Source organism: Mytilus californianus, unplaced genomic scaffold (genome assembly GCF_021869535.1).
Source record: "Mytilus californianus isolate M0D057914Y unplaced genomic scaffold, xbMytCali1.0.p SCAF_12, whole genome shotgun sequence".
Lineage (NCBI taxonomy): Eukaryota > Metazoa > Mollusca > Bivalvia > Mytilida > Mytilidae > Mytilus > Mytilus californianus.
Window position 1 is genome coordinate 15,636,709 of NW_026262604.1, and position 8,727 is coordinate 15,645,435.

Genomic DNA, 8,727 nt, shown 5'->3' on the forward strand with positions numbered 1-8,727 from the left:
GGGTAATAAATGCTGCTGAACACAGACTTTACTGATACTAGTTGACTGATATTGGATTTGCTGAACATAACTGAATTTACCGTTATGAAAACGTCTGAAAACTAACTGAAAGAACCTGATTTAATAACTTATTGTTCAATCTTAAATGAGCTGTTCATATAAACATATACTGTTTCAGCTGGAATGCTTTATGACGAGGTAATGTGCTCGAAAGAATCATACACAAGAAAAGGTCGTAAGCCGGATAAAGGAAAATGTCCCCCTAATCAACGTGACGATGGGACAAGTTGTTGGCTAGATAGCTATGGGAGAGGTGCGGGTCGATTGCCAGATAAAACACCATGTCCATCTGGACTACGAGATGATGGTACCAGTTGTTGGAGCGATGCCCATATATACGGAAAAGGATGTTGTTGCACATTGTTTGGATGCTGTAAAAACAAATGTAAGAGTGGTTACCGTGACGATGGATGCACGTGTAGAAAAAAAGAGTGTAGGCATTAAGGTGACACTCTTCCAACGACAAGGGTGTAGATCGAACGAAGAGATGAATGGACGTCTTTGCTATCCAAAATGCAAAGATGGATACCATGCAAGTGGATGCTGTATATGTACACCTAATGGCGGTGCAGGTATACGGATAACTCTTGATCAAAGGGGCCAACGTTGTCGTCTTCGTTACGAGCAATGGTACGACGGGAAGTGTTACCCCAAATGTAAAGCTGGTTTTAAGCCTGTAGGATGCTGTGTTTGTCAAAGGTATTTTTAAGCGAGAATATGGCAAACACATGACATCAGTCTGTAAAGCTTGTGTTATTTACATTAAAAAAAGATTTTTATAAATGATGTCTTTCTCTAAGTGTTGACAAACTATGACGTCTTTAGATTAAATCCAATTGATGTGGGCTGGTTTATATTTTCGTCTAAGAAACATGACTTTTATTATTAGTTGTCATTTGCATTGAATAAGCTAGCTAAAAGTAAATACCAGTACACTCAGTTCTGCATTTATTGTCTTTTTGCGCTTTGTATCGATATGATAAGTGAAGACCTTTCAACTGATTTTATAGTTTATTCTGATTGTGCTGTTACACCAGGGTTTGTTTTGTTCGCCCGCAACTATGCTTAACCCTATCACATTCAAGTCAAGACTTTTTTCAGACTTTCAGAGACGTTCCGATTGATAGTCACAGCAGGTAATTCAGTCCGTTCAGGCATGTCAATATAAACAAGACGGAATGTTCCAGTGAGTGATTAAGATCTGTTAATAGAAAAACAAACGATATGGGGTATCCATTCACGACACAAAGTCAGTACACGCACAGTAAATAAACACCAAAAAGCAAAAGAACAACGCTTTTATTGCTGTTCTTCATCTTAAAGTCACAGTAAGGCCTCCAACATGAAGCCAAATAAAACAAAACAACTCTCACCTCGCTGCAAATTTAATGTTACAGCACCTTATTGGGCCCGGTAAAAAAATAACATACTTGAAAGTCGAACATATTTAAAACAAAATAGTTCTTACGCATAAGGGTAAGACGCAAAAGAATGTGACCTACCGAATCAGACTATTTACCGGATTTGTAATTACATAAGTAACACGACGGGTACCAAATGTGGAACAGGATCTGCTTAGCCTTCCGGATCACCTGAGATCACCCCCGGTTTTTGGTGGGGTTCGTGTTGCTTAGTCTTTAGTTTTCTATGTTGTGTCTTGTGCACTATTATTTGTCTGTTTGTCTTTTTATTTTTTAGCCCTGGTGTTGTCAGTTTATTTTCAATTTAGAGATTGACTGTTCCTCTGGTATCTTTCGCCCCTCTTTTACAGACGAAATAAAACCTAGGATACAAAATTACGTCACGATGTTGTCAGACCGTGTTCAGTCGTGTTAAGATTTTGATAATTTAGATACAAAACGGTTGAAACTTTCCCGATGTCTATCAGAGCTTGCCACCTTTTAAAATTAAATCGAAAACTAAAAGATGACGTTCTTTTATCTCTTAGTCATGTTTTAAATCTATTTCATTAAATAATCTTGTATCCTAATTTTTTTCTACGTAATTATTAAACATTTTTTTTTGTAATCAAATCAACAGTTTTACTGGTTCTTTTTCAATGTGATACGGTTTCGCAAAAGTGAATTCAGTTTAAAAAACCTAATTTTGGTTGAAAAATATCAATTATAGTGTATAATAACATTTTGTGAGGGAATTCGATGTTTGCTATACCACGGTTCATTTCTCAACACTTTATGACTATACCACTATATAAATCAGAATGGATTTTGTGCAGTGTTTAAAAAAAATTTGCTTTCTATCCATGTATTATTTGTTAAATATTTTAAAAGGCCAAATTTTCTTTATAAAGTCAATAATTATGTAGACTTCTGAAGCCCAAACTTTCTATTGTCTTACATACGCAAATGAAAGATCCGAAAACTATACCAATACAGAACGACCTGTTTTTGAAATTATAGCAAAACTATTGGTTGACAAATTTTTTATTCGTTATTACAAAAAAATAAACCTAAAATATCTTTCATTTTCTCCCTACCCAGTTTACCCCTATTACTTATTATGATTGATTGATTGATTGCTGGTTGCTTAACGTCCAGTGGCAAATATTTCATGCATATTCAGGACGAGAACAAATTAACAACAAATAAAATAGGTAGGTTATGTAATAGAGGCGTCTGGTGTTCAGGTCGGAGAAATTTAGACTGCCACGGGAAATGAGGGTATATTGGATAGGGACAGAAATTTAGCCTTGCAACAGGTCACCTAAGGACCCCTCAAAGAGTTGTTGCAAGGGTTCTCAACGTGCAAAGAGCGTGGCACTCTCTTTACACGAGGCATCGGATTTAACGTTCCCATTCTGACCGGACGTGGCTGCAAATTTGTACATCCCGCACAGCCAAACGGACGCCCCACTTGGACGAGGGTTTTACCGCCGGTCGGAGGAAGACCAATGGTGACCATATTTCTATTCCCGAGTCACCCTTGGGGTTTCTTATTATGATGTGGACCAGTTATTATTTTTGAAGATTATCCAATTCGATAGGATTTAGGTATGTATTAATTCAAACTTTTTTTCATACATGTATATTGATTAAATCAGAACGTGCAGGAGACATTCAAGTCTATTTGAATTTCGATAACTTGACGATATACGGAATCTCCATAGCGAAAAAAAATGTTATCTAGTAAAAAATCAAGGGTAGTTATCGTATCAAAGCAGGTCCAATTGACATAATATTACATATAGTATGACCTAAAAGAGTTTGAACATATATATTCGCATTGTGAAGTTTTAAATAGATATAGGAAGATGTGGTATGAGTGCCAATGAGACAACTCTCCATCCAAGTTACAATTTATAAAAGTAAACCATTATAGGTCAAGGTACGACCTTCAACACGGAGCATTGGCTCACACCGAACAGCAAGCTATAAAGGGCCCCAAAAAAATTACTAGTGTAAAACCATTCAAACGGAAAAACCAACGGTCTAATCTATATAAAAACGAGAAACGAGGAACACGTATGAATTACATAAACAGACGACAACTACTGTAATCAGATTCCTAGCTTAGTACAGTAGCAGCGGGTTTAAACGTTTTAATGGTACCAAACCTTCTCCCTTTTCAGAAACAATAGTATAACATCACAACATAGAAAAACACACTATAAAATATCAATTGGAAGGCTTAACTCAATCAAAAAACGTAAATTAACACACAATGAACGAATAAATTTGACCCGTGACACCTGAATGCAAATTCACAGTTAATAAAAAATTACAAGGGATAAATAATTAAAGTCAAAAGTAAATAAACAGGTTTAAACAAAGTTGAAGTATGACCACTGTGAAATTTCAAACAATTTATAGAAAATCATCACTTTTGAAGAAACCTGCGTCATATTATACACAGGTAAATGAAAATAATTTTGTTGTTAAGTATACTTCTTCTTCTGTGTGTATAAAATCTTCCGTTTAGGAATACCAAGAAATTTCTTTAATATCAATAAAACTAATCTAACACTTGGTACATATGGGGTGAATATCAACAATAAAAATATACAATTAGTGCTAGATAAAACTTCCTGTACAGGTTCAAGAACAGCATCTAAGAAAAAATGAAATAATTTTGATGTTCATAGTACGACGAAGTGAACATTTGTAGTAATTAAATACCAAATAATCAAAGCTGGTATACAGACAAGATCCATGTTAACATTAAATAACAAAATAAGCATTACAAATAGTATCAACAGGTCAAATTAAAAAGAAAGATTTGAGAGTACTCGCAGTTACTGACAGCTAGTTAAAAGCCAAAACAATTAATAATAAAAAAAATCATGCATCAGAGATTAAAATCACCTAAAATACAGCCCAGGGATTTAGTATGTTAACGTCACGAACAGTCAAAGAAGACATGACTTGTGCAATGCCAAAAATAAATGTATCGACAGGTAGTAGTATAGTTAGGAGTGACTTCTTTATAGATAAAAATGAACGTGTGTGTGTCTCTATACATCCCGTTTGAAAAGAAAATACAAATTTAGTTATGTTTTAATTTGCTAATGACAAAATCGATATTAGTGCCAATGTAAACTATATTCAGAGATCTAATAACAACATTGGTACGATAACCCTTACTAATAAGTTTGTTTAAAGGTTCGATGAGTTTACACGGTTCACATAATGATTTCCCCGCTTTAAGTACAATATAACCATAAAATGTAGGATGTGAAATACCATTTTTAATAAGTTTTCTACAGGTACAGCCAAATTTACTAATCAAATCTTTGTATCTATGAAAGAATTTAGTAAACGTTTTAAGTAATTTATGGTAATGAAATCCCTGATTTTATAATTTACCAGTGATGCATTGATTACGTTCGTTAAAATCTATGACATCACTACACACACGGGCATACCGAACGAGTTGGGATATATAAACACCGTATGATGGAGCCAAAGGCACATCGCCGTCTAAAAAAGGAAAATTAACAATAGGGAATGAAAAATCGTCTCTTTTGTCGTAAATTTTAGTATGGAGTTTCCCTTTAGCAATTGAAATGTCTAAATCTAGAAAAGGACAACTGCTGCTGTTTATGGTAGATTGAGTTAAAGTAGGTTCTTTTGGGTAAATTTCGGTAGTGTATTTAAAGAACTCTGGATTATTTAACGAAAAAATATCATCCAGATAACGGTAGGTATTGTTGAATGTATCAACCAAATGTAACAATGATGTGTCTCTACTGAGTTTGATCATAAACTGAGATTCATAGCAATACAGGAATAAATCTGATATTAAAGGGGCACAGTTAATACCTACTACCTGACGATACACTTTATCGGCGAAACGTACATATATGTTATCTAGGAGAAAATTTAAAGCTTCAATCATATCCTCACATTTCCAGTAAGTGTATCTAGCATACTTTCCTTTTTCGTCACAGAAAAAGGCTTTAAACGAGTTACAGCAAATAAATTTACATTGAGATTTTTCGAAAGACCATTTTATTAGATATGAATTTTATTTTCTTTATTAGATTGTGTGGAAGTGTAGTGTAGAGAGTAGAAAAATTATAACTGTCAACAGAACCAAAAGGACCATCAAAAGCATGTATTTTATCTAAAACCTTTAAAGAATTTTTAACACCCCAAAAAATAATTAATACCATTATTTTCATAAGCTTTATTACAAGAGTTAATAACCAGTTCTTTGATAGTAGTAAGGGAGGTAGTAAGAAGCACTGTCTGATATATTAGTAGTAGAACACTTACTAGATGCGGAGATGAAACGGAATTTAAATGGTGTTTTGTGTAATTTCGGTAACCAGTACATGGTAGGGACTTTTAAATGCCCATTTTATTAGGTTAATAACCTATTCCCGAGAGAAAGAAGAGAAGCTATAAAAATCAGGCGTTTTAAACAAGTCATTTTTTTCAAAAAGAAATGCCGAAATACATTTTGCACACGGCTACGCCAGGTGAAATTATTGTTTAGCTTAACAGAAAACAACATTTTTCATTCTCATGACAGATGGGTGCAATCCTAACCTGTATAAAAGTTACCTTGGAGCAGACTTTTTGACTGCTTTCCAAGTTAAAATGAAAAATTTTAAGCAAACAAGCAAGTTAACTTCGTCTTTGATAGACCAGACCTAGGTCTGCTTTTTTAGGACTGCTGCAGACCTATTGACTAGTCTCCTCTAGACCAGACCTGTGGACAAGTCTGCTATGAACCAGTCCTGAGGACAGGTCTGCCCCAGACCAGACTTGAGGACAAATATGCCCGGAACAGACCTGTGGACAGGTCTGCTCAAGAACAGATCATGGACAGGTCTGTTACTGACCAGACATCAGGACAGGTCTGCTTATGACAGATTACCGAGTTTAAGACTTTTCATATTAGACATTAGCTTTTATTATGTAAACAATATTCGCATTGTTATTTTTCCCTGTATAGCAAATTACTTTACTCGTTAGACACTGTATAGATATTTTACACATTAAAAATTTCTTTTTTTCATTTCATATTCTTATATACATTAAATTATGGCTATACAATTACACACTTGTGATCGACAAATATACATGCAGCTATCATAAAAGAAAGGAAAGTTTGTTTTTTTTTTAATTAGAAGGCGGTTAGAAAGGTTATCAACGCATCGGAAACATAATTTTATATGATTGGATATAGACATCATTGTTTACGTTGCTTCGTTCCCCATTTTTTACAGTCTCTTCCTAAATATAACCCTATGCATTACATGAATTTTTCTTCTAAATTCACCTTGTTTGCCTTCGAGGTACGATTCTGTTTTTGACAAAATGTTCAAACGAAAATTGTACAGTGTCCTGATGTATAAGGTGTTGTATAATTATGAACCATCTTGTCAATTTTGACAGATTTTTTTTTACCGAATATAAATGATATCTAGGATGTCGGAAAAATATACTCGTTCTGAACATGAATGATATATTTGACCCTGGACGTTAAGCTACCACCAAAATCAATCAACCGACGTAATATACTAACAGTATGCTATTCCCAGAAGAGAACTTCTCATACTTTTCATTATAAAGTACATATGAAATCAGTCATGTCAGTGTTAGATGATGCGGTCAAATAGTTTTGTTATACAAACCATCATGAACTACTGACTTCAGTGACGTTTCAACATTATGAATACGGAGAGGAAATTCTGGCACTCTAAATTGATGCGGAGAATATTTTGTAGTCATCATTGCCGTTGTGTACCAATTTTGCTGTCATTTGTTATATACAATCCATCCTTACGTCCCAGATATCATTTATATTTGGTAAAGATAAATCTGTCGAAATTGACGAGATGGTTCATAACACATTTATGGTTTATGATGCGGCTATACAATAGTAAATGATCATAAATATTAGGGTCAGTCTGAGTAAACAATTCCCAGATGATGCCACCTCTTACATGTCATACTTGTATTATGTTTATTATAAATATGGTCAGTTTTGTTTTATGCAGTCAAATAATTTTTGTGACACGTCAATATTTTGAATAAAAAGAGGACATGCTGGCACTCCAAATTGATGTGGACAAAATTTTGTAGTCATTTTGTTTCAATATTGCTTTCATTTGTATTATAAAATCCATCCTGATTAAAACATATTACTGATTCATTATGCAGCTATAAAAATTTACATAATAAAGTGCAAATATGGTCAGTTTTGGTTGATGCGGTCAAATGATTTTGGTATACGAGCCAGCCTGAGATATCAAAACTGCTGATTTTTTGTGGCAAGTCAATATTTTGAACATGTTGAATAAGATGAAGACATGCTGGCAATCTAAATTGATGCGGACAAAATTTTGTAGTCATTGTGTTCCAATATTGCTGTCATTTGTATTTTACAATCTATCCTGACATAGAAATATTACTGATTTAATTTGCACCTATATAGATTTACATGATAAAGAGCAAATATGGTCAGTTTTGGTTGATGCGGTCAAATAATTTTGTTATACGAGCCATCCTGAGGTATCAAAACTACTGGTTTTTTTTTTGGCGAGTCAATAGTTTGAACATGTTGTATAAAATGAAGACATACTTGCACTCTAAATTAATGCGGACAAAATTTTGTAGTCATTGTGTTTCAATATTGCTGTCATTTGTATTATACAATCTATCCCGACATAAAAATATTACTGATTTATTATGCGGCTTTATAAATTTACATATGGATAAAGTGCAAATATGGTCAGTTTTGGTGATGCGGTCAAATGATTATGTTATACCAGCCAGCCTGAGATATCAAAACTACTGGTTTTTTTGTGGCTAGTCAATATTTTTAACATGTTGTATAAAATGAAGATATGCTGGCACTCTAAATTGATGCGGACAAAATTTTGTAGTCATTGTGTTCCAATATTGCTGTCATTTGTATCATACAATCTATACTGACATAAAAATATTACTGATTTACTATGCAGCTGCTATATAGATTTACATGATAAAGTGCAAGAATGGTCAGTTTTGGTTGATGCGGTCAAATAATTCTGTAATACGAGCAAGCCTGAGATATCAAAACTGCTGATTTTTTGTGGCAAGTCAATATTTTGAACATGTTGAATAAGATGAAGACATGCTGGCAATCTAAATTGATGCGGACAAAATTTTGTAGTCATTGTGTTCCAATATTGCTGTCATTTGTATTTTACAATCT